We start from the raw sequence: 26,709 nt of genomic DNA, 5'->3' as shown, positions 1-26,709 counted from the left end.
GTCAATGGAGGTAAGTATCCTCAGGGAGCAATTTTTATACCCTAATGCTAAATGCTTGATTTTGGACAAAGTGAGTTACTGCTTTGAAAGAGTCTATTTTTTTTTTCTCTGCTTACTCAGGCTGATGAGGGCAAACAAAGAAAATTCCATCTCCAAAGTTTAAGACACCAAAGCACTAATGGTAAGCACAACAGAGCACTGATTTCCGTCTATGTCATGGCCTTTTCTTACTTTCAGTACTATCTTCATTTCTTTTATTAACACAGCCTAATAACTTCTGTGTACGTTTTACTTCAGCTGGCCCTGATTGTAATTTTGGTGGAGTGTTTTTTTCTTTTCCTTTGAGTGGTTTCAATTAAATTGAAATTCCCTGAAGATGTAAGAGTATTTTAATTTGTCCTTGCAAAGTACACTCCTTATCATTTCTGTATAACCTGACAGCTCTTGTATCTCCTAGCCCTCTAGCTTTATAGAATTTTCCTAACATTTCAAAAATTTCTCTCAAAACTAGTCTAGAACAGATTTTTAAAAGTGTTGTAAAGCCAATTCAAGAAGGACATCCCAAGTCACAATTTCTGAAGATCTGATTGATTTCTTGATCATCTGCACATTTTGCTAATATATTGTTCACTTTCAGACCTTACATGAGATTAGGGTAGCATAGCTTGTTGTGGCACTCACTATTACTTTTAAGAAAGAATCGTAAACTCCTGCTGCTTTGTTTTCTCTCTTTTTTAGGGGTCAGACACAAGATAAATTTTTTACAGCTTACAAACTTACTATGTTGCAGCTGATACGCAGTAAGTATATATGTCCCTCTTGGTTCACATCAAATTCAAGGATGTACAATTTAGCTTTGTGTTAGTTTTGTCAGTAAGCTTAAGTAAGTTTCATTGCACTGCATTCACCATAGGCAAAGAGAACACACAAGAAGTTACCATAGGCCAGCATATGCGTGGAAACCTGTTAAATTAACATAAATCAGTCATGTTTGAGCCACTCAGCTCTTCTGAGCTCAGCTGATGCCTGCTTTCCTTCAAGGTAGAATCTTTCTTCAGTAAGGACATTATAAAAAACTTTTTGAAAATCCAAATCCACTATATCCCATCCATTCATATGTGTGATCATAAAGCACAACCTTTCTTGAGTTTTGAAAGTTTATGCACTTCTGGGACATAGTGTATAAAACTAACCAACACTAGATTTTTCAAACAAACTCCAGTTAAAATTCCTTGATTTTATAAGTAATAAAAATTTTCACGACATAACAGTTCTTCTCTTTCATATTATGCTTCTTCACCCAAACAGGTATGATAAAACACTGAAGGTTACTGACATCTAAAGGATTGTTCTGGATTTCTGAGTATTTTGACATTATAATGACTTTGGAAGTCTGTTTGTTGGAACTGTTGCTTCAGGCTCTCTGAAAATTCAGATGGACATGAGTGGATCATTCATCTACAGGTCAAGATTTTCTAGCTGATCTTTGCAACTACAGCAGCTATAGACTTATGATAGCAGAGACTATGGAATACAGTTCATAACTCCCTGTGCACAGGATTGCTATTCTTGGCAGATTTCCCATATAACATCACCCATAAAATTCATCCAGCAATTCTTGCCTTGATTAGGATTATTTTCCCTATTGTATTATCTATCAGATTTATTGTGCCCTTACGTTGTTAACGTCCCCACAGACTTGGTGAAACGGCATGACTTCTTTAACTAAAGACCATGGATACTCAGTTGCAGGGAAATATTTATAAACTACCACACATTTAAGAAGCATTAGTAGGCAAAGTAAAAAATGATATGAGAAGTTTTTATCTTCACAGGCAGGTCAATTACCCTTTTGAAGCATCTGTGATGTATGTGGTACTTCATAGCTAATATGCAACTAATATGGGATCATAAAGGTAACTACGTGCTGCTCCATTCCAGCAGAGCTTTAAGTGCTGCTTGGCAAGGTCCTTCAAAATCATTACTCCACAACCAGTAAAATGTGTTCTCTATCTGCCATATCAAAGTTTTACAAAAGCTATTGATTAATTTGCTTTCCTTGACTGGTGGTCTGCATTTCCTGCCCTGGCTATAGCTGTAACTATTGTTATACATAGGAGCTCGTAAGGACGCCGTTACCTATGCATTGCCATCGCTCTCTGCTTTGAACAGATCTGGCTTGATATATCTCTGATCAACAGCATCACTGTTGAGCAGACATCTATCACAGCTGGAGGAAAGGGTAAGAGCAGAAAAATACAGCTCTGGACCAGAGCACTTTATTCCCATTGTATCTGAAGATCATCTCAAGTGCAGTACTTGTACAGTACCTTCAAACCAACTCCTTAACTGAAAATAATATATTTAGTGGAGTGTGATGACACTCTTAACAGCCTTAATTAGCTCTGTTGATGTGCTGAACTGATTATCTTGAGATAAAGCTGTCATTACAAAGCTATTGTTGCTCCCCAGACCCAAGCTAGCCCTGTGCAAGGTGCTGCATGCTCTCAGCTGTGAGGAAATACCAGGGGTATCTTTAAGAAGGCATTCCACTATTTAGTACAGGCGCTCTCCAGAGGAGTGGCCCTGCAGCTAGTGGTGGCCCATGGGCAAGACACGGTCTCTGAACTCCAGCAAGAGCACACCAACCTCATATTGTCTCTGGAAAATGAGTTGCGCTGGTTTTGGCTGGGATAGAGTTAATTTTCTTCATAGTAGATGGTACGGGGCTATGGTTTAGATTTGTGTTGGAAACAGTGTCGATAACACAGGGATGTTTTCGTTCCTGCTGAGCAGTGCTTACCCAAAGCCAAGGGCTGTTCTGCTTCTCCCCCCACCCCACCAGCGAGCAGGCTGGGGGGGCACAAGGGGTTGGGGGGGACACAGCCGGGACAGCTGAACCCAACTGACCCAAGGGATATCCCAGACCACAGGACGTCACGCTCAGCAGATAAAGGTGGGGGAAGAAGAAGGAAGGGGGGACGTTGGGAGTGATGGCGTTTGTCTTCCCCAGTCCCCGTTAGGTGTGATGGAGCCCTGCTGTCCTGGAGATGGCTGAACACCTGCCTGCCCATGGGAAGTGTGGAATGAGTTCCTTGGTTTGCTTTGCTTGTGCACGTGGCTTTTGCTTTGCCTATTAAACTGTCTTTATCTCAACCCACGAGTTTTCTCACTTTTACCCTTCTGATTCTCTCCCCCATCCCACTGTGGGGGGAGAGAGTGAGCGGCTGCGTGGTGCTTAGCTGCCAGCTGGGGTTAAACTACAGCACAAGTCCACCCTTCCCATCTCAAAGCAGAACTTAAGTAATAAAATATGCAATGAAAAGGAGTTATCTGTTGCTTTGGAAGGTGGTAAATACAATGAGCAATTGCCTGATGCCAAATTAATTAATATGTGACATTCATGTACAATAAAGTCTGATAAAACCTTGGCATTGACAGAAGGATGCTTGGAAGCATGGAGGAATTGCCAAGATGTTCAGATAGGATCACCAAATGATCTTTCTTTGCTTTATTTGTACAATTCCTTGTTATTTTCCAATGCAAATGGCAGAGCCATTCTAACAGCATGTACTTCATTGAGCACTTCAACTTGGCAATCTATGGTGATGTCCCAGATGAACAACCATTGGCTTCCTCCACACTTTTAAACACCAACATACAAAGCTTTCATGGGCCAAAGTTCAGCCCATCTTCATGAAAAAAAGAACAGATATAATATGTTTCCTGTTTCCTTGCTTGGTAGGAAAAGCATTCCCCTACTTTTGTGATTCCTCAAGTGCATATTGTTCAGTTCACAGGGAAATGTATCCCAGAACAGGTCTGGAAATACAACCCTGTCTTTTCTGTCCTTAGGGATATGGAAATACTTTTTTTTTTTTTTTTTTTTGACAGTTTCATTCATACACTAAAAGATAAGGTTAAGCCACTGTATAAGCACTAGCAAGTTGCGTAATTCCTGTTTTGCCCCCCACATCTCCTACTGTCCTCCTTTTCTATTGTACCTCAGACAGCCTAAGTTCGCCCAGCTGTATCCCATGTTGTGGTTAATGAACTCATTACATTCGGACAGTATTAGGACCTTCCACAGCACATGTTCTTGCAACACCAGGGATGGAATTCATGTCCCAAATTTGGGTGTCTAAAAGTGAAACATCTATATCCAAGCTAGTTTCCCTCAGGTCCCTTCATAGCAAACAGAAGATGAGCAGCACATGGGTTTGATTTGCTCTGCAACAATGTGCTACTCATCTTGGCAAACAGAGAGCTAATAAAGCAGAAAACCAGTCTGATTAGCTCAGAAGAGTCTGTGTTGAGTAGGGACAGCCCTGAGCATAGCAGAAGTATAAACAAAGGAGGAAGAAAAGCAATTGAAATTAAAGCCAGTGTTGGGACAAGAATACATTAAGCTGGGAATTACAAGAAAGCTTCAGACCATCAGCAGAAAGAGGCCCTGGAAGCACTTTCCAGAAAGAGGAGGATTGTCAAAAGAGCTTAGAATTTAAAGAGGACTCTATATAATGTGAATATTTTGTAAACTGATTTCTCTGACCTGTGGATTATTGCAGTGCTAATAGACATAGATTCCCAATCACATGGCCTCCGACTCAGAGCTGGCTCCCGTCCAGCCACCTTAAAGCACGGAGTGAAGTCGTGTCTCAGGAGAAAACAGCAATGAGAAAACTGCAACGTGTTCTTGGCCTTTCCTGCTCCCAGCTATCTAGAGGCAGTGAAGGTTGCAGAGCTTTTCTTGGTAGTGGGTGATGAGGGGGATTGTAGCTTAGACACATGGACAGACAGGAGGAGTTCAAGCCTCAGTAGAAAAGTTCCTACTCACAAAAGGCGGTCCAAGTCTCCTTCCTTTGGTCTGACAGAAAGAAATGAGTCTAGAGAAAATGTTATGGGATTCTTCTTTTTTTTCTTTGTTTCAGCAGGCGACAAAGGCCTTTGGACTCTCTCTCTTGAAGCAAGGACACATTAGATCACACAATGAAGAGAATGTTGCAGGTAATCCCAACCCTTTCAGCCCTTTCTCTTAGCTTGTCTCTAGACAGTTTGCCTTTTGAAAAAGCTGGAATTCCTAATAACTTGGGTAGCATTCCAAAATTATTCCACACTATAAAACTGATTTCCCAAGCCATGGTTCAGAGCACTTATGATGTCTTAGTGGAGGTCACACTTCAGAGTGTCCAGTGCCTTAAAAAGGTGTGAATACACATGACTTACAGCAGTGAAGATTCTTATGGGGATTACTTTTTAAAAACTAAAACCTGGATAACGTAAATATTCAGCTTAATCCAACACACCACTGCTTCACTATTATTCTGAATAAAGCAGCACTACCGCTTCTAGAAAAAAAGTAAATATAAATGAATGGAAGTGGTTCATTCCCACGTAATCATCTTCTCAGCCTGTGATTAAAACTGATGATTTCTATATTCATCTTCCTGATCTGCTCATGGATTTCTATATGACAATTCTAGAAGATAAGTTGACCCTGTAGTGTCCTATAAAGTGGCAGAATATGTGAATACCTGGGAAGATCTGAACAATGCAGGATCAAAACAGTTTAATATAAACATACATACAAACATAAACATACAGGTACATGCGAAGTTTGTTGGCTGAGATATGACATGTTCTCTTCTTTTATTAATTCAAGAGGTGTCAAAAAACAAACAAAAAAACCCACCAAAACAAAACTAGACGAGATCAGTCGTATCTGTTATAGCATTGTTTTTACTTCTGTGGAACTCCAATTTACTATGGGAGAATTCTTCTTATATGCAGAAGCTGTGTGAACAGGAGTCAATGGGATCTATAAAAGTGGGTTATTTTGCTATATTGAATGTGACTGTTGAGGTAAAACCTGAAAACCCTGATTATGGATATAAAGACATGTGATGATGAAGTTTATTGATAGGATGGTCATCAGATCAGATACAACTGAACTTGGTATGATTCATGTTTTCCTTTAGAAATCATGTGGAACTGGACTATCCCATGTAGCCCAGAAGACAACTAAAATGTTATTCCTTTCCATTGGATAGCTTTGACACTTTATTGTCATGCATACCCGTAAAACCTAGGAAATAAGGATATAAATTCAATCAGGCTGAAATCCCCCTCTTCTCCGAAAAGCCCACTGCTTAGTTTTAAATAGGTTGACTCATGTTTCAAAGACACAGTGGAAATGCCTCTTCCCCATGGGTGGTCTTTCAGGGCTTTGGGTGAGAGTCATTTCATTAAAATGTATACCCCTAAAACAGAGCTAATTTCCACAGATTCCTTGTTAGTCACTAAGACACAGCCAGTACAGCCAGCAGAGTTCAGAGCACAAGTCAGATCATCCCAAATTATGTATCTCAAAGCATCAGATGAATTGTGCCTTCTTTCTCTATATTTTCTATCAGGAAGGAGGGAGGGAGGGAGCAAGGGAAAGGAAGAGAGAGATTTGAGACAGGCACACAGCATGAAAAATTTCAACCCAAACAGTAAAAGTGTGCCAAAGCTACACTCAGTTGATTAATAGCATCTTATATTGGGCAGCAAATCAAGGTCAGATAAGGTGAAGTGTTCAGTAAGAGAAGTTTTTTCTTCTTGCTCCAACCTCCTCCCTTTACTTTCCTCACATAAGATCAAGTCTAAATTTTGGTCAGGTCTTCATTTGCACCCACCTTGGGTTTAATATGTAATTTAAGCTCAGCAGAAATGGCACCAAAGAAATGCTGTCTTGAGAAGCAGGTGGAGCAGTCATGCAAAGCAAAGATGATTTAGGTTAGTTGCTCAAAAACCAAAGTAAGTAAAATCTATGGCCTTAAAGTGTTGATAAGGTTCTACCATGTTGATCATCCTCATGTGCCTTTCAAGCACTTTGGGGATAAAACTTTGACCCTTTGGAAACAAAACTTTGACCCTTTGGAAACTTAATAGGTCAAAGGATTTTGGCCAAAGGTTTCACAATTTCACTGTAGTATAATACACACTGTAGTATAATACAGCAGTTCTCCGTTATTCCTTTATTCCCCTATTTCCTTGTATGGTCTGTGGAGAGGATTTCTTCTAAGCTCTTAAAATAACTACAGTAACATTGCTGTAGGCAGGCACAGCTTCACAGGCTGGTTTCTCACAGAAACACAGTACCTGCCCATCCCAGTCAGTGTTTGACAAAAACGTTTTAAAAAGAAAAGCAACCTAAGAAACAGAAAGCTTTATTGATCTCCAGCACTGGGAGATCCACTTCAGCAGCCTCCGAAGGATGCAATTTATTAAGATGAGAAATAAAGATGTCCCAAAGCCCTCGTTTCTGCAGGCTGCATTATTAATGACCCTCATGCCTGCAGATGGCAGAGAGCTATATGCAAGTAGTCTTCTTGGGTTTTCCGATCCCCAGTAAGGCAGAGAATTAATGGTGGACCAGGACAACAAAGTAAAGGAGAGACCACCAGTGGTATGTGAGAGTCAGCTAGCAAAACACAGACCAAAGTTTAATGGTTCGTCTGTGCATTGGCTAATAGCCTGATAACCTCTAAGACATCCTTGCTTTTAAACATGAAAGCAATCTTAGGAACTAGGTAGTGGTAGCACAGAATAACTCTGAGTTACTTTTACACCTATTTTCTGGCTCAGCCCAGACTGGTGAACTGGAATGTCAGGGACTTTCGTTGCTGTCCCCTGGGAGTGTATTCTACAGCAAAGACCAGCATTTCATTTGAGGCACCAGGCAAAAAACCAATACCACCACCACCTCCCACCCCAGATCCTCCGCGTGCAGTAGAAAAGGTGAGTTCGCATTTTATGGTATTTCTTTCATCACGTCCCAGAGTTCACTTCTGTCCCTAGAGTTTGTTTGCCAGCTGGAGTAAATGAAGCATGGGATGAGTTTTTATGTTGTTCTGAAATGTGTAACTCACTGGGGAGACCAGGGTAGGGACACATAAGGGAAAGGAAGAGAATGATCCTCTCTCGGCAAATAAAATGAAATGTCTGATAACCTGAAGTCAGCACAGTGTGAGGCTGTTTTGGACAAGCAGAATACATTTTGTGATGGAGTCTAGATAGGATGGTACAGTCACTGTGCAATGCACTAGAGGAGTCTCCAGGGCACAACTTGGCTGCCATTAGACATGCCCAAAGAACTGGATATTTTATTGAGGACTGCTTTATTCAGAAATAGCCATGAAATGAAAACACTGTGTGAGGCAGAGAATAATTTTTCCAATAATATTTTGTACATTTTGTGTGTGTGCATGTCTCCCACTTAGATGAAACCAAAATTTTGTGACATGGATTTAGATGTCCTTTGGATTGTTTAATTTTATCCAGCATTGCTTGGCTCTAATGAATCAAAAAATCTTCCTTGATGGGCAATAACCACAGGTGTTATGGAAATAATTCTGTCTCGTGTTCTGCAAAGGAGTGGTGGTATTCTGTGTTATCTTCGAGGCAGTAATGAAAAGAATCATAATTTTAAAACAAAATAATTCAGGATTACATTAAAACAATGCCCTCCCCCCAAAAAAACCCCAAGCCAAACCAGGACATTAGGACTTACAGGTCATAAATATGTAGGTGAATAAGCCCTAAGTACAGTAATACATTATTCAGTGTCAGTCATCCAGCTCCAATCCAAAAGGCCAGCATCCTCCTTGTCTTCTAAAACAGATCACCATGTCTCTAAAATGGAAATTAATGTGTTTTCTTTTCCTCTGCCTTTTTAATCTGTTTTCCAAAGCAAACCAAATGCCACAGTTTGCTCACACATGTAAAGACATCCTGAAGGCAATCTTAGTCTTTTAGGATAATTTTACCTACCAAGAAATAAACACTGTTGCTGAAGATATAATGTATATTTGCACTAGGGTTAGCACTCCTATTTTGCATATCAATGAAGCCATAAGGCAAATGAAAGGCCCACATTTCTGAAGCCAAAAGTAGCAACTTCTGCTTTGAGTGACTTCAGTGAGAAATGAGGGCATACAGTACTTCAGATCTAGATAGCTTCACATATTACAGATATGCATAGGATTAATTTAGCTCTGAGTACCAGCTGTATTTCCTCTGATCACCAATACAGGGAAGAACACAAAATTCTCTTTATTTTTCTTTCACAATGTTTTTCTTTTTAACTATTTTCCAGCACATTAATAGAACTTGCTTGCGTTAGCTGAAAGGTAGTTGAGATTTCTTCATGAAAGCATGTGAATTTTTTCCTTCTGCTGACTCTCTGTAGAAATGAGATGCCCACCATTGTGTATAAATCCCATATCTTTGAACAACTGCCAGCTCTTGACACCTGCATTGGTTTGGGGACATCTCTCTCTCCAGCCGTAGCCATGCTGAAAAGACCATTACTCCCAGTCAGTTTAGAGACACTAATCCATGCTGCACTGCCTCCGATCTGCCTGCTGAGCTGATCGTACGAGCGTTGCCTAACCCAATTTACTCCAAATAAATTGGGTTAGCTTCAATAAAACGGCTTTGCTAACCAAGGTCAATGTGATACAGTCGGGTTAGGGAGTGCTCTCAGCTCAGCGGGCAGATTCAAGAGGTGGTGACAAGACGGTGGAGTTGGCTGGAGGTGGTGGTGTCTTCAGACAGCTACAGGACTTCACAGCAGTCGTGTAGACTTCAGGCTACAGAACTCATAAACCCAAGGTCTTCCTATGACGCAACTGTTTGGGGTTTTTTTCCCCTTTTTCTTGTATGTATTATTCCTCACTCTTGATGCTCATAATTTTAACTCTCAACTGGTAGATTCATTCTGCCACTCTTGACAGAGCAGGTGAAAATGAGTCTTAGTAATGTATATATTCTAATTTTGTGACGAGAAACATTTTTCAGTAAGAAAACATACAGCAAATTCTCCTGTTATTTCATTTGCCATTTAATCAATGTATTCTTACCATGCGCATTAAATGGTGCATTGTCAGTTTAATTTGTTAAACCCTTATTGTGGTTGTTTTTTTCATCCCACTTACTTCCACCTTCCTCAATACATAACCAACATATCACTTTGCATCCCATGTGGGATTTCTCTGATTTAACCTAGTAAATCTTTTAATTCCTAATTTAGTATTCTGCTCTAATACATTCACCCACAAAAGAGTCCGGAAGGCTGAAACTAAGAAAAATCACTTTCATTTTCTTAGATACTACTGAGTGGTGTAATGTAAAATATACATGCAGTGCACAGTTTGTAATCTCAGATTTTATCAGCCATGCGTTTCAGAGCTGAGTCAAACCTGATCAGGTTTTTGATGAAAGGATAAAGATTCAAGTCTAGGCTGGAACTGCTTAACAATGGTGAGTTACTGAAAAAAGTAGTTGCATAAGAGCAAGGAACAGTTCCCTAGAGAGATTGAAATTTGGCTCCAAACCACTGGTGTGAAATGTGGATATCAGCACAAGTACTCCAAAGCAGGACTTTGAGTTTAATTAACCTTGCTGCTTAGCTATCAGGGATCTCCATTTAAATTAATCGTTCAAATCAAAGTGTTAAAATGGCAAACGGGCAATCTATATTTTAATCATAAGTACTATTTCTGTTTGTCATTTACATTTTTAGCTTTTTTACCCCAAAAGAAAGGTTGATGGTAGCTGATTTGGGACACACAGTTTGGAAATTCTTTTTGATAACTGGGGAATGTATTTCAGGAAGATTTTAAGTGGACGTGTATTTTAATTACTATTTTTAAATTCATTTTGTTATATTAGACCATGCCATATGATGCATTCTGATTTACTTCATAACAATTCATAATTTAACAATGATTTACTGGGTTAGAATTGAACAGAAATTAAAAACACTTTTGGAAATGCACGCACACACAATGTTTTAAGCCCCACTGCTCTGACTGAGGAAGGGAAAATAAAGTTCCTCATGACATTGAATTTTATTTATAATTATGTGATGATCTGAACAAAGAAAGTATCACGAGGTATTAGTGAACTGACTGTACTGCTTCTGGTCACCAGGGCTTGAGTCCTCCCCAGTTAACTTTTAGCATTTAAATTATAAGCAGAGATATTTTAAACTCTTTCTCCTGTTAATAAAAAGAGCCAGACACCTCCATTGCATGAATTATATTTTGACTTCAGTCACTCTTTGTAGATGTCTCGCTCTTTTCTTTGGTTAAAGATGAAGCCTATACTGACTGCACTCCTAATTCAGACACAATAATAGAGTTTGCTCTTTAGTACCATCTTTATGGTTTTACTTCTTGGGACTTCCTTCTGTCATAGCCCATAAGTCCTTTCACTTTTTTCCTTGTTATACCTCTGTTTCACTAGCACCTTGTGACCTCTAAAAGTTCTCCCAGCTTCCAAACTGCACATTTTTGTGCCAGTTTCAGTCAGTTTTGTTTTCTTGGAAATCAAAGCTAAATTCCTCTGACTGTGCTCAGGGTCTTTAATTGTTAGGAAGCAGAGTGGATATTCATCCTACAAGGTTTCTTCAGCAAACGCTAAACCAAAAAATTAATCTCATTGCTAGAACAGTCCCATTCTGCAGCTAATTTCTTTTTTTTCTCCCAAATCAGATTCCAAAATTTGTTTTCAGAATCTACTGTGTATAGTGGCAAATATGGAAGTTGCTGGCTTATGTCGAGGTTTGTTTCTTAAACACAATTTTCTGTTGTTTTTTCTATTTCACTTTCCTCCTCTTTCCTGTTACGAGCCTAGTTTTGAGAGTTGGTGAGTACCTTCTCATTGGAGTTGGCCAGGCTTTAAGGTGTGTCTACGCTACATGGCCCACAGCACTCCCATTGCAGAGATAACCTCCCAGCTTGCTACCATTTACGAGACACGTTAAGAATCCTGCAAGATCTGTTCCTTCAGCTCCCACAGTGTCTGTGAATTTAAAAATGCCAACATTATTAAGACAGGCAGATCCCTATTATAAACAAGAATTCCTACGTGCCAGTGTGAGCTACAAAAAAGAAAAATAACCAAAAAACCCCCCTTTCTGCAGAGAAGTGCCAGTTGTACTCTTTGACTTCCAAACAGATCTAAACCACTAAAAACAGACCTGAAGAAAATAATCTAAAATTGTTCTTGTTGTTATTGTCACTAAGGAAACAACTTCCTAGGAATCTCCAAGTTGAGTATACAGATTTTCTGACATGCAGCCAACTCTCTCTTCCAACACACTTCCCAACTCCCTGGAGAATCAGGTCTGCCCACCAAGGGAGATCCCTCCTGCTCTGTCTCAGCTGAGTCCTTACTTCACGTGGAGACTGAACTCTGATGCTCCAGAAAAGCCGTAGTCCAGACTTGCCACAACATGAGATATCAAAGCATAGAGTCATGACTAAGCCAAAGGATTTTGCCTTAAGATACTCCCCTCTGCAGTCCAACAGCACTGCCAGGAGATCTAGAATAGCACAGGAGCTAGGGAATGTGGGAGGCACAAGGCAGAATTTTTTCTGTCTGTTCCCCTGTGGTGGTGTTTTCAGCCATACTTCACCTTGCCCCCACCTCCAATAATTTAGATGTATGCTTTTTTTGCATTGAGGCCAACAGGGTACATATAGGTTGTTTAAGCTCTTTGCCCTTCAAACAGAGTGGCCATCAGCAAACTGCCTATTGGGAACAATGTATGAAATTTGATAATCTCTGAACTGTGTCCAGGCATTGCAAAGAAGAATCTCAGTTGACCTGTCTGCAATCCCATTCAACGTGCCATGTAAATAATTTAACATTAATTTAATAATCATTTAATAACAGTTTAATGACCAAATTCCAGAGGTCCAGGATGTTCTCTAGTGGTCTTTAATTTCTCACCATTGGCACAGCCAAAGTATTCCACAGTCATAGAGTCCCTTGTATCCCAAAGAACTTTATAAACAGTGTATTCTGCTGAAATACATTCAAACAGGAGCATGCATGCAGATAGCCCCTGTCACCAGTTCTGCTGCAGACTAAGCAGCAAATAGTGGCTAAATTCATTGAAAAGAGATATAGCTTATAATAGGCAGCAACTGAGGAGCAGAATTATTTGTTTTAATTACCGGGTACTCAGCCAAGACTTATAGACAATGGGCCAAATAGAATACGTGGAAAGACTTTACTAACATAAAATCATTTCAGGGCATTTGAGCTTTTAAAATACTTTCTCGTTACCACTGACATGTGTCAATGTCAGATCCTACTTCCTAAGGTTCCTTGGCAGTGTCAGGGAAGGCTTATGTACTGTTATGTTTATCCAAGAATGAGAACATCTCCCCATAGATAAGTTTACTTCTGGTGTGTCCTTAGCTCCTTGCAGTCTCTAGTCTTCTATATCCCTTCCCCTCGTGTAAAAGCGTAATCTGGCTCTCTGTAACCCTCCTTTGTGTGGCCTCTAGACCAAAAATGCTTAAAAGGTCTAAAAGCAAAGCTGTTCTGTCCAAGTAAACAGCTGGACCACAGTGAATCCATCTGTCAATGGCAACAGTTTAATAACCACCGAGCAATCCTCTACCAAAGTAAAAATCTATCTGTCCAGCCAACAAGAAGCTTTTGCTTTTCAGTTAAATTCATCACCCCCTTTGTATCAGAAGTGTTTTGTCAGCTACTTGTTTGTGAATAAGGGGCTCGAGGAAGCGAACCGAGTAGCCAACAACCACCAATGTTGGTTTCATAGCAGGGGCAAGGAAAAGATATAGACTTTAATGTTACAACTACATTGCTAAATACATTAGGTCTGGGACCATTCCTTGGCCTTGAGGTCAAGTAACATGTCCCCACTTTTACCCAGTCTGCTAAACTGCTTTACCACAAATTAGAATGGCCTCATCCAAACTGCCTACGAGAACAGTCTCTGGGCTGTGATTTTCTCTGAGCATTGTTTGTAATTGTGGTGTTGGCCTTTATTTGTTAAATATCTGATTTATAAAATGTGGCATAGAGAACAACACATTTGGAAATCAGAGTCTCCCAGGTTACTGCAGATTCTTCCTGTTTTCCTCCCATTACAGCAGTGTAAATGATAATCTGTTTTCCTAACCATTTTGTCTAATTGGTATTCATGCCAGTGCTGAGTCAAGCAAATGCACCATTGCTGAAAAGATCTTACTGAAAGCAGTTTCTTCCACATCAAGGGAGATTTATTTTATCTTGAAAAGACAACAGAAATTTCTGTCATTACGTATCTCAAAAATAAAAAGGCATGTTGCAAAACCTAAGCAATTGATAAATGTTTGACGATGAGTCTGTGCTTCTCTAAGCACATAAGAGCTCTGAGGTTGTGAGTTTTCTACAGATCATTCCTTATTAACTACCAATTTAGGATAATGACAGTGATACTTTTAAGAAACCCTCTGGGAGAAGAAGAGTAAGTATTCACTCTTAAATTCTGTAACTCTATGAAGGAAATATTTTGATTATTTTTTTTTTTTTACTTTAAATCTATTAACCCTAGTGTTCCATCTGTGACATTAAAGGTCTTTGTTTTGTAAATCCATGAGGAAAGTTAGGAGAGTGTTTTGATAGCAACAGTATACAAGTCCTCAGAGAAACTATACGCCGCTGTTAGCTTTCCTTCAAATTTTCTATAGATCTTTATGCAAATCAAAGTGGAATTCCCTCCAGTAACTTCAGACATCTATTTTGTGGATGTTTATAGATAACCAAGTCATCCCAGACTCCCTTAATGGACAGTGGGGAAAAAAGGCCATTTTGGGGCACAAGTAATCTGATATATTTTAAATTACTGCTTCAGGAAAAAATGAATTGAACCCTATATTCTTATGCTCCTTAGATGCATCTCAGATATAGATATATTGTAGAAATCGCTTTAAACTGTAAGCTCTCCAGATGTCTCATGTGCAGGGTGTTGTGCATTTGCAATGGAGCTTCATTGCTATTGGAGCAACATGATGAAGAAATCACCAAATGAACAAACAAGTTTCAATATACAGACTGATTCATTTAGACGATTTATGTTTAAAAAATTCAAAGACCATTGGTGGAATATTTACTGAGAGACATGTTAAGAAATCAGGGTCATCTCTCGTTGATTTAATGGTATTGTAGTAAGGCCAAGTTGCAACAAGCAGGAAGAATATATTTGACCAACATTTCAACATTGCTGGCGTTAATAACAGTGGTTCCTTCCCTTAGCTCATTACAAAACATTGCGTAGGGGGTCTTCCAAAACTTCTCACAGGAAACTAAGAGGGGAAAACTCAAAACAGGCAGAGCAACGTGTAAGTCACGCTGTAATTCACCTGCTTTGTATTGTTACTTATGGGTCACTAAAGACAGCAGTCTACTGGTACAGACAATAAAGAATAAGGTGTGGAATCATACAGAACGTTTTGTAAAGCCAGGCATGAAAACATAGAGCTGCCAGCTATGGATCTCATCTTAATGTTGTCCGAAGTCATGGCATTGGTAAGAAGAGACTGAATCCTGACTGAACAGAGAAGGCACATTGCAAAAAGGGTACTGAACAAGCATGGCACATAGGGGAGTGGAAAGTACTTGGAGGAATGTGCATTTGTCTACTCTTTTTCTCATTTGATTATTAAATGGGCTGGCAAATCAGTATGGCTCATTTCACTGAGCATGGAGGAGTTTGTAACTTTTTAGAGACTAGCTCTTTGTTGGAAGTAAAGGTCAGCTTCAGATGATGTCACTACTACCAGTTCAATGTAGAGCACATTAGATATTTTTCTTTCTTCATGTTCCCTTACCTCAGTCATTGTTCTTAGCCTTCTTGATCTTAGAGGAGAAAAAAATGCCACAAAGGTTACTACAATGTTTAGAAGTGCTGAAAATCAAGGCAGGAGGATGATGGGACAGCATTCTCATCTGAGTTGCTCCACGAGCCAAGGAAGATAAGTCTGGAGATGCATTTTGAGGAAAGATGGAGATTATTATGTTAAGGGCAGTTGTAGTGATGTGAAACAGCAAGATAGGTTCAAGCATCTTCAAGTCTGTCTCCTTCACCTTTGTCATTCCTGATACAAATGCACATTGTTTTCTGTAGTACAGGTTATGATCTCTGGTCTGATCTTTTACCTGTCGCAGGCTAAATGTAAATACTGAGGCACTAAAACTAGTGATTTTTCAGACTCACACAGAAGTAGTAGCGCACTAGGGTGATGCATTTTGGAAATGGCCCAGGACATTTCAGAAGCAGAATATCAGGTGAGAGTTTCTTCAGTTAGCGAAGAAATGAATGGCATGTTAATGTTCAGGTGAGCTTCCTTTTCACCTTTTAAGACAACAGCCAGGTGTTACAAATTATCTAAGTTGTGTGGTTGAGTTATCACATTGTTGCTTGCATGCTTTCATACTCGTATTTTTAATGACATTTCACACACTAAACTTTTTGTGGCTGTGAATAGATTTGACAACGGGTCACATCCATTGTACTGCATAATGCGGTAGTGGTGTCCATGAAACTGCTGCAAAATATACATAATCTACTTACTGAGGGTTGTCTCAGAAGCTCTTTGGGAATAGTACAGTAGCTAAGTTATGCCCTTGTTCTAATTCAGTAGGGACAGTGGGAAGGAAAGCAAGAGGTCAATTTAATGAGCTATCAGAAGAAAAAAAATAAAATCAAGACAACAGAGTCAAAAGGGAGGCTTTTAGTTTGGAGAACCCTTTGTTGTTTCTGCTTTTCTGCTAGGACGATGTGAGGTTTATTTTGCCAGACCAGGAAGCTACAGATAAAATGGATCTTGAAAAATTAAAAAAAACCTTTTTCTTTCAGGAAGAGTTACATCAGAGGTTTTCCAAATGAAAAACTTCCCAGAAGAGCTTGAAGAAGCTGGGCCTATCAGAATAACATTAAAGCCTTGTTCTTTGAAGAGTTTTGCTTTAAATAGGTCATGTTTTGCTTTAATCACCGTGGACCCAGCTCCATGTTTTCTGGAGGTAGAGAACATCCCAGAATAAAAGAGCAAAGCAAAGCAAAGCAATACAAACCTTCACCAGAGCAGGTGTGTAGCTGACAGTCTTCATTCCAAACAGGAGAGTTTGGAGAAAGTGAGACAATCAGGTAGCAAAGTCAACAGCAGTAGGGAACTTGGACAGAAAGGTCTTTTTGCAATAAAGATGCAGAAACTTCAGGGAACCTACATCTCAAGGAAGCTGGGAAAAGAAGTCACAAGGAAAAACTCCAGGCTGAAGCTGGTGAATCACAAACATTCAAAGAACCTAGAAGTAACAGGGGAGAGAAAGCTGGGCAACAAAAGAGCTGTGTCTTGGACACCCAGAAGTGTCAGGATAAAGTGAGAATATTCAGTCAGGCTGTCAAAAGGGAAGTAAAGCAAGATCATAGGTACGACCCCAGTACCTCTGCTGTGGATTGACCTTTTCCTCTGCTTGAGATTAGGACAGTGATGATGCACAGATCAAGGGAGAATGGTTAAGATAACAAGACAGAGCCAGCATGGACTAGTGAGCTGCACAAGGCAACATACTAAATGATGAAGCGCAGGTTGGGAATATTTCAGCCCTAAATTATACAGGGAGAAAAACACCACCTAGATTATTCAATCACAGGATGACCAGGAGCTGCCTGTGGTAGCTGAATTGGGAAAAAGGGGAATGCAGTCTCAAGGTTGTCTCAGGGAAAATAATTCCAGGAATGGTTTGGAGCTAAGTGGATACACCTGCAACGTAGTAATCCTTTTGTGGTCCAGTATCTTAACTGTGATATCCCAAGGCAGCAATACCAAAGGGTATTTCCAAGCCCTGTGTGAGAGTATATGAAAATCAACCGAACTCTTTATGTGTGTGGTAAGAGCACGGAGGCTAAGGTTTGATCAGTCTCATTCTAAACCATCAGGAGGGATCGGAAGCCCAGGGCAGGATTCAGACTGCAGATTAAACTATCTCAGTGGCATTTATTGAAGACTGTTCAGGCTAAAGAGTTACAGAGCTCACGCTATAGTAGATAACTATATTTATCTATATTGACTCTTCATTGGCCTGGGGCCAGAATCAGTAGCCTAAACGCTGGTGTTTGCTGTCACCAATACCCCAGGGCATTTTACCTGCCCTCCTACAGAGCATAAAAGATGTAGTGTAGATAAGCATCATACCTACAGATACCTAGTGGGTGTTAGATACCCCAGGGGATCTCAGATGCCACTTACGTTTAGGTGACTGAACTGCATCCTAAATCCCCTTTGACTGTAACAGGATGTACTTAGATACAGGTAGACACTTCAAAATGCACACCTATCTTTAGGTGTCTTAATCTGCGAGCTGAATCCCATTTCTGGTCAGCATGATAGAAACTATCTTAGCAAAAGAGACCTGCAAGTCTTCCATACAAAGAAAAGGAAATGAGTTGAATACCAGAGGTGAAAATCTGTCAGGGGTATACTTGCTGGGGGAACCAGAAAGGCTGTGACATTTATTTCTTCTCCTCTTCTGAAAAACATTCAGACTTTGGTAGTCTCTGAAGGCTCTTTTCCACAACCATCATTACTACATCCAGCTGTGGTACAAAGAGGAAGTCAGAGAACAAAAAACTAGAGAATATAGAGCAGTGTCCAGAGACTTGAATGCTGCAGAGAAGCAACTTCAACACAGCTAATAATGTCTTCGCATGCTGCTCGCTCCTCTGCAGTCACCAAGTACTATTCTCTAATGAAGTTTGTTCCAGCTGTTCGCCCACTGTACATAATCATCTCGGCTAACTAACCCATTCACTAGCACAAAAACACCATCCAAGCTGTCAAACTTCATGCAACTCGAGTGAATGAGCGTGGATTGTGGAATCCAAGGCTCCAGTGACAGCTGTGACACATTCACAGCCTTAGTCATGAAGAGCTCAAGCATCTGCGGTATTTCTGATGCTCTCTCATCTCCTCTGCATCTTAAGTCAGAGCACAAAACTCCTGGAAGGAATCCAAAGATCCAGCTCTCTAAAACACAGGAAATGAGTAACTTTACTAACTTTAACTTGGGCCTTTATATAATGCACTTGTGCTGGCTTCTTTATATAATTTGTTTCTATGCCAACTCTAAGAAAGTTCCGTTGTGTGTCCGACATCTTTGTACTAAGCCCAAGCTCATATTTGGCTTTTGGTACTAGTTACATCAATTAGAGAATTTAGATACATAGATAAATGTCATTATTACAAAAATTGTTTTTTTTAAAAGGAAATGCTTTTTATGTAGGACATGAATGTGCCATTTTATATTTTTGCTAGAAATAAAAAAAATCTTCTGTAAACCTACTTCAAAAATGTGACAGTAAGAGCAGAAACAGAAATGTTATGACTTAATAAAGTCTTGCCATTCCAGGAAAAGGAATTAATAGTTAAGGATATCTTAGCTATTTTAAACTCCCTTTCCAAACAAATGTGATTTCTTTCCGCTGTGGAGAAGTGTATCTCTTACTACTACAACTTTAATTCCAGTCTACATACCAATGTGTTCTGAGAGGTTCACCTGGTTTTTTTTTTTTTTTTTCATTATTTGGATTTCAGTAAATATTTTTAAAGGCCATAGTTAAAGAGGAAGGTGTTAGTTAAATCCATTTATCAACTGACGGGGATTTTTTTAGCTTAGAACAGAGGGTGGGTGCATTATAATAAGAAAGCATTGAGCTATTGATTTATGGCAAAAAGCTGGCTTTTAGGTCACCTAATTCTAAGCATGTCAAGTGCTCCAAGCTGGTCAAAATGTATTTCACAAGGTGCCAACCCTAAGCTAATGAGGTCTGGTCAGCATTCATCTCCATCTTCCTGCAACTTACAGTGTAGCTATTGACAAGTAGGGTATATTAGATGAGGCTTGGAGCATTGCACAGCTTCTGTCTGGCTCAGGGAACGGGCAGAGCAAGCTTGCATCTGCCTGCAGAAAATCATGTAGCCATCCTAGATATGTCCCCGTGTTGATGTATCCCCACCTGTTCACAAAATCACATACAAGCTTCAACTGACAAATTCCACTTAGTAATTGGACATGCTCTGAAGACAGAAAGTGTTGATACACTGAGGAAGCCTCTGAGATTTAAAATAATCAATGAAGAATTAAAAAAAAAAAATAAAAAGACAAGTAGATAGAATGTTGCCTGGGACATGTGGCATGAACTCTCCCTGCAAGGGACAGGCTGAGTCTGCCATTGGTTGAATAAAGGGAAGATGTGGGTGAGGAAGATTTGGGGCCACCACAGCAGGCTTGGGCTTTTCAGAAGACTTAACATCCTTCACAATTTGCTATTGCTATTGCTGTGAGCTAGCAAAAAATTACCAGTCTTCCCCCTGAGAAAAGATGGGAGCAAGAGAGGAATTACACTTGCCAGGGATATCTCTGAGATACCATGGAAGGATTCATCTCACTGATTTTGGATGTGTATCTCTGAGCCAGCTGCTGCAAGAACCTCCATAGGGTGATTCATCTGACCCACTTCAGGATGAGACGAACCACCCTCCCCACTTAGAATATAATCAATTGGGATGATTAGCTTGGATGTCACCATCTAGTTTTCAGATGCTTAAGTGAGAGTAGATGAACGTCACCCAGGCTGCCAAACACTTCTCCTGAGTGAGAAAGCCTTCCTCCTCATGAAATGAATGATAGATTTGCCAGCAGATCCTTTGGGGCCAAGTTTTCACCTTGAGAAGGAGGACATTTATACCTCTTCCACTCCTCAGAGATTGAACTAATGATACGTCTACTCCCTGCAAAAGAAGAACTTGATTCTGTCACATTTCCCTTCAATAAGGCATTTTTCCTTAAGAATCCACACCCAATCAGATAGAACAATATACTGTCCCTTGCAGGAAAAGAAAGTAGCAAAACTTGCCTCATTCTAAGGATCTAAAGAATAAAAATTAAAAATCTAGACTATTAATCCACCGTGCAGATTAAAAGGGCTTTTCCTGCCCTAACCGTCAGCTCCATTTAGTAGGCCCAACAAATCATAGATAACGGACTATAATTATCTTTCCATTTGCAGCTCCTGAGCAATCATGACCCAGTCATCTCTAATGGAGTGCAAAAGCCGCCGTGGTTGAGGCTTTTTGTGAAATGCCTCAACATTGGACGGACAAAACTGCAAACATACGTGGCAGAAGTTTAATGTTCTATGTTCAGTAAGGAGCTCTTAGACTTCAATATTCCCAACATGTTATAAAAGAAATTATTATTATTATTGCTATTGTTATATCTATTATTAAGAAGAAGAATTAGACCATATAAATATTTATCCCCTTTTCTGTCAGTGTTAGAGTGAATTATGAGTTATGCTAACAAAAACTAGAATTATTGAGTTAATTTGTTGGTTGGGTTTTGGGGGTTGTTTGATGGTTGGTTTTTTTTAAACAGTGGTATTAAGCATAGGTTTTCACACTTTTTAAAACTTTTTTTTTTTTTTTTTTTTTTTAAGGAATCTGTCAAATAAACAGATCAGAGCAGTTTCAGAGCATAATCCTACCTTAAGCCATCCAAGAGTAAAATGTGACACCTGAATGAGCAGGAATGAGACTGTCAGGATATCTCCAGGGCAGATAAACTCTAATGTCAAATGCAGATCAGCTCATTTCATGGGACACGTATCTCGGAAGAATTTGGATTCAACAGTAGTATAGAATCAGAGCAGCAAACAAGAGTCCCTGCAACTGCGTCTGTGTATTTCTGCAGGAACCTTTCCAAGGGAATATTCCTCAGCACAACAGCCATGTTAGCTTTAAATGCTCTGTGTGACGATGCTTCTACCTTTTCTTCAGGAGATGGAATGATTTAGCACCTCCTAAGAACTTCTACCCTGAAATTATTAAGCCGGCTACTCTACAGATCAGCCCATCAGCTTGCATGGGGATACAATCAATGAACTGCAGTGAATTACATAAACAAGACTTGAACAATCTGGCTTGTTTTACATGAGTTCCTAGTTTGTCTTGTGGAGATAAAAGTTCAACCCTAAGATGACAGATCAATAAATTGAGATAGCAAAAGGTGGTGAGAGAATAAAACACACGCAAAGCAATAGGGTGAGGACTGGACGTTCTGTCGTGAAGCGTTCTGCAAAAAAGTCTGCCTTTCTTCCCATATATTTGTGCCCACTCAATTACAATCCAAACAGCGTTTCAACAGCCACCACAGACACATGAATTCTAGGTCTTGTTAGCGCTGTGGAAAACTACCAAATACCTTTCTGTATGCAAAGCATTTCTTAAGGACAGAACTAAATCAGGACCGAGGGAACTGGAAAAGTACCTCATCAAGGGATGCTGTATATATCGGGTAGCAGGAGTACTGTGAAACAGAGTGGTGTTACAGCTATCCCTGAGGATACATTATCAGCAAAGAAGACTTTAAAGTTGTGGATAGGACAAAAGAGGGAGTTCCTCACTGGTACATTTACATCCCTTTCAGTAGAGTTGTTCCACTTCTGCACTGGTGTGGAAAACTCACTCCAAAATCCTGTTGACTGCAGTGTGTACCGAATCCCACCCCTGCTGTCTTCACAGGTGATATGGGATGGCTGGATGTGAACGCAGAACAGGGAAAGGAAACAAAGGAACGTGAGCCAACGCAAAAATACACTTTGCTGACTTAAATGTTGAGGCTGCACTCCCTGGGCCAAATAGCAGGGTGAAATAAAATTCAGTATCTCCACTGACTTCTATATCCTGATATCAGTTTACTTGTCCTGAGAACTGTAGTGAATAAATAACTCCTCTATTAAATCAGGACTAAATGTAAGACCTGATATTTTGGCAGGTCTTTCCACCAGATATGAGTTACAGCACGATCCTGTCCTGAGTTTACTTTTTCTCAGTGCTTCTTAACTCAAATATTCTGGTTTCATTAAATAAAAGATAATCTGAGCTAATTTAGGAATTCGACTGTTTGTACTAAGTGTGCTCAGAAAGAAGGAAAGGAAAACAAAATCTGCTATGTTGAAATGAATCAGCTTGGGGACATGGGTCTCAACTTATCAAAGGCGTAGGCACATATGGAACTCAACCCCAGAAAAAATATCTCCAGGATGCTCGCTCAGTCAGCCAAATGAAGAGAGATGTGGTGAACAAAGGTCTGAACGTGATCAACAGTGCAGCCCACAATCTCAGAAATCTCTGTTTTTCTCTCCCTGGTAGCATCCCACAACAAAGCTTCTGCCTCCGTGTTTATGAGCTTCACATATACACAGACAACAGCAGATCTAGAGCTACATGCGGCTGTGGCACCACCATGCAAACAGCAGACATCTTAAATCTACAGGGAGGAAGGAGCCCTCCTGTTTTCTTGCAGGGACCCCAACGAATGATGGAAGGCTAAAGACAAGGAGAGATCAGAAAGCTAGTTTCTTGTTTAAAGATAAATATGTGCATTTATCACACATACAGCCCCCCACGACCTTGGAGTCTGTTCAGTGCCAATGGTGATCCTTCCAGTCACTGCACACATGCCTTCGATTGGAGAAAACAAAACAGAAACCTTCCACTCCGCGATGTCCAAGATAAATTGCCAGTACAATAACAGATCAATTGTAGCTGTCCTGAATGAACAACAAAGCAGCAACCATTACCCTCAGCACACAGAAACAGGGAAAAAAAAGGTAGGAGACCATAACCCAGAACTGTAACCGAGACACAGGCAGAGACATCAACTTGAATCCAACTCCCATTATTGCACTGAATAGCATTCCTTAATTATTCATCAGATTGGAGCAGTGTTGCCTTACCCATCCTATAGGACAACTTCTTTCCAGACAGCTCCAGTGTGTTTTTGCATTAGCCAAGTATAGACGCTTGTATAATGCGTTCTTTCTCTGTAGCTACACCAACACCACTTAAGGAGTTTGCCTTCACGCTGTCATCGACAGCAACCTTAAGTAATCATACATTCCCTTTTATTAGCGTGTGCTAGCCAGGGAAATGTTTCCCCGCTGTACCTGACCAGAGTTGCATAGGCTGAACAGAGAAGTGAGATGGCTGTGTACCCGAATAACATCAAATGAAAATCCATTTGTTGTTTCTTGACTCCAACAGATTTTAAAAAAAAAACAAACCCACACTCAAAACACTACTTCAGTTACATTGCATATTGCCGTATCAGTCCAACACTTGCACTGTGATTAACATACACAAGACGGATGGTAATCCATAATACCCTAGGAAAGAATCAGGTCACTTCGCTGCCTTATTCACTTTGGTTAATATTTTTTATTATTATTGTAATTACCTCTAGTGCTACTCCACTATATCGTTCAGGCTAAAGGCCAGATTCTGTTTAGCAGCAGATTAGATGCAGACAAAAGCCACTGACTTGCAGGGAGTTCTTCCAGACCTGTTTCTATGTAAGTGGGATGATCATCTAGCCATAAACACCGCTATATCACTAAACGAGTCTATCTTTCTTCCAAGCATTTTCCAGTCCTGAACAACGTGCTGCATTATCTTTCTCTCCTTGGCTGTAAACTCTTCAAATTCCAATACATACCTGAAGTGTTCACATGTTAAATTCACAGCATAGCGGTAAAGAGTCTGTCCTGTATGCTGTCCCTCTGACTTCAGATGTGCTTTGCATAAAGATGGTATTATTAGAGCCAGCTGTTCAAACACCGATAAGGAGAAGTGCACAGAGGCGTGCAAGCAGAGGTCAAAGGCACATTAACAGCAATTTTTACTACTACCCCTCAGTAAAAATAGAGGAGTCCTGGTGCACTGCTTGAAGGGTGAATCAGAGTTTCTGCGGCAGGTGAAGATGCAGAACTGCAAAGGGAGCCTTGAGCTCGAAAATGCCAACAGCAGCACCGGGGACTGTTAGCAATCGGGTTTTATTTACCAGCCATATTGCGTTAAAAACAGACGTGATTCCCATACCGAGCACGTTAACCTGTCACCACTTGCAAAGGGGCGATTTATTTGTTTGAAAAAGAACCAAATCTCTCTTGCGGCCGCATCCTCAGAGCCTGCAGTTGTGGCTGAAGGCAGAAAGCCTCGCATGCCATTCTCCCCCCCTCCCCAAAAGAAGTATTCCCAGCACCTGGGGAAGATGAGGGAAGAGCCGGTAAATCAATGTCACTCTAAGACAAGCCGACGGTTCCTCTTTTCCTCGCCGGCTGCAGTAGCGGCTTTTTGGGTCGGGCAGCCGCTTGCTACCCCGGCTGGAGAAGGAGGAGGGAATGGAGCGGGGGGGGGGGGGGGGGGGGGATGTTGTGAAGCCGGAGAAAAGCACTTACCATCGCAGCAGGGATCCGTCCCGGTGCTGGAGATGCTGCATCCCCGCCGTGCCGAGGCGGGGTGGGTGTCGGTGGGGTCGGAGCCAGCGGTGGGGGGACACGGAGTGGGTCCCCGGGTGAAGGCGTCCAGCTCCGGCTGCCCGCGGGGGAAGTGAGCGGCCGGAGCCGGGCTTCCCCCCCGCTTCGCTCGTACCCGGCGGAGGAGGGGTCGGTGTCTCCGAAGGGAATCCAAATTCCTCCTCCCTCGCCTGCCGGTCATGTCCAGGCTGCTTTTGCTCAGGGGATGGGCCAGGTCCTGGCCGTGAAGGAATTTGCCATCGCTAAATGAAAAAAAAAAAAAAAAAGGCAAAAAAAAAAAAACCCAAACCCCAACCAAAAAACCCAAAAACAAACCCAAGAAGGGAGGCAGGAGATTTGCAAACTTTTTTTTTTCCTCCCCTCTTTTTTTTTCCTGCTTTTTTTTTTTTTTTTTTTTTAGGGGGGATTATTCGTAATTGGGAAGTAGGGGCTGGGAGAGGAGAGGGATATTCAGGCTGGATTAGATGCTCTGCTATGGTGTGCTCGCCCCTGTATTTCTCTGTGTGTGTGTGATTCTCATACCCAGACAATGCTCTGCAAAGCGAGCTGGTCCTGCGGAGAAATGCAAACACCTCCGCCCCCAAGTGCCTGAGGAAAGGAAAGGGGATATGGAACCAATAGCTTTTCCTTGGCTAGTCTCATTAATATGGAGGAAGAAAAGAAAACCAATCAGGAGGAGCGGGAGGAGGGGTTTATTCAAATTAAGTTTCTTAAATCAAACATTTTTTTTTCCCTTTTTCTTTCCTCCTCCTACCTCCCCCAAATCCTCCTTCTCCCTGTCACCTAAGCACCGTTTCTTCTGTCCCAGAGATTTTTTTTTATTTTTTTTTCTTAATTAGTGTGACAGGGTCAGCAAAACACGGTGATGGGAGGGAAGATGGCATTGCTGCTGGAAGGGAGAGGGGGCTGGGGGGGGGGGGGGTGAAGGCAGGCAATTTCTCCCTGAGCTACAGAAGAGTTGATTGCAAAGAAAAACGATAAAGTAGCTGGAGTTGTCAGGGAGGGGAAGCAGAGCAGGAATTTCACCTGGAAGCACCATTTTGCAGATGGTATTTGCAGACTGGCAGGTGGCCCGTGTCCAGGGTGAGCCCTCTGACTTTGTGGAAAAGATCTCCTCCCCTCCCACAGCAGGCACACACACCTAGGAAGGGCAGTGACTGCACTGGAACAGCAGCATCTGTGACAGCACTGTAGGAGTGGGACTTGTTGCTGGAAAACCAGTGGAGTGGAGCTCCAGAGGGGGTTGAGCTGGTTGGTGGGATGTACAGCTGCTGCCTTTGACTCGTATCTGGACATGAGCAGGGTGGCACATGTTCCCTCCAAGGTAAGTGCACAAAAGCATTCAGTCGCTGCCCTCTTCTGCAGAGAGTAGCACTCGAGGGAAAGCTCTCCAGAACTGGAAAATGATCACTAAAGGAGTCTGAACATCTGTAGCAGACCTACAGGACCCCTCTGCCAGGGCATCCCATGGAGACACTTGGTACCAC

The 26,709-nt window shown here is 41.0% G+C and overlaps 1 protein-coding gene across 6 annotated transcripts in view; it reads right to left on the bottom strand.

Annotated features, from left to right (window-relative positions):
• The window catches only part of ADCYAP1R1 (ADCYAP receptor type I), a 142,513-nt gene extending 116,712 nt beyond the window's left edge, over positions 1-25,801 (bottom strand). For 5 of the 6 annotated variants that reach the window (XM_030010029.1, XM_030010030.2, XM_041122682.1 and 2 more), the window contains exons 1-2: positions 25,745-25,801; positions 25,145-25,464 (exon numbers count right to left, since the gene is read on the bottom strand). The gene's annotated coding sequence lies outside the window, so the exon portion shown is untranslated. Of the gene's footprint in view, positions 1-25,144; positions 25,495-25,744 lie in introns of those variants that run through there. The other variant, XM_030010028.1, reaches the window with a different exon arrangement.
• Between the last annotated feature and the right edge of the window lie 908 nt (positions 25,802-26,709).

This window comes from Aquila chrysaetos, chromosome 3 (genome assembly GCF_900496995.4).
Source record: "Aquila chrysaetos chrysaetos chromosome 3, bAquChr1.4, whole genome shotgun sequence".
NCBI lineage: Eukaryota > Metazoa > Chordata > Aves > Accipitriformes > Accipitridae > Aquila > Aquila chrysaetos.
This window is presented reverse-complemented; position numbering and strand designations above follow the sequence as displayed.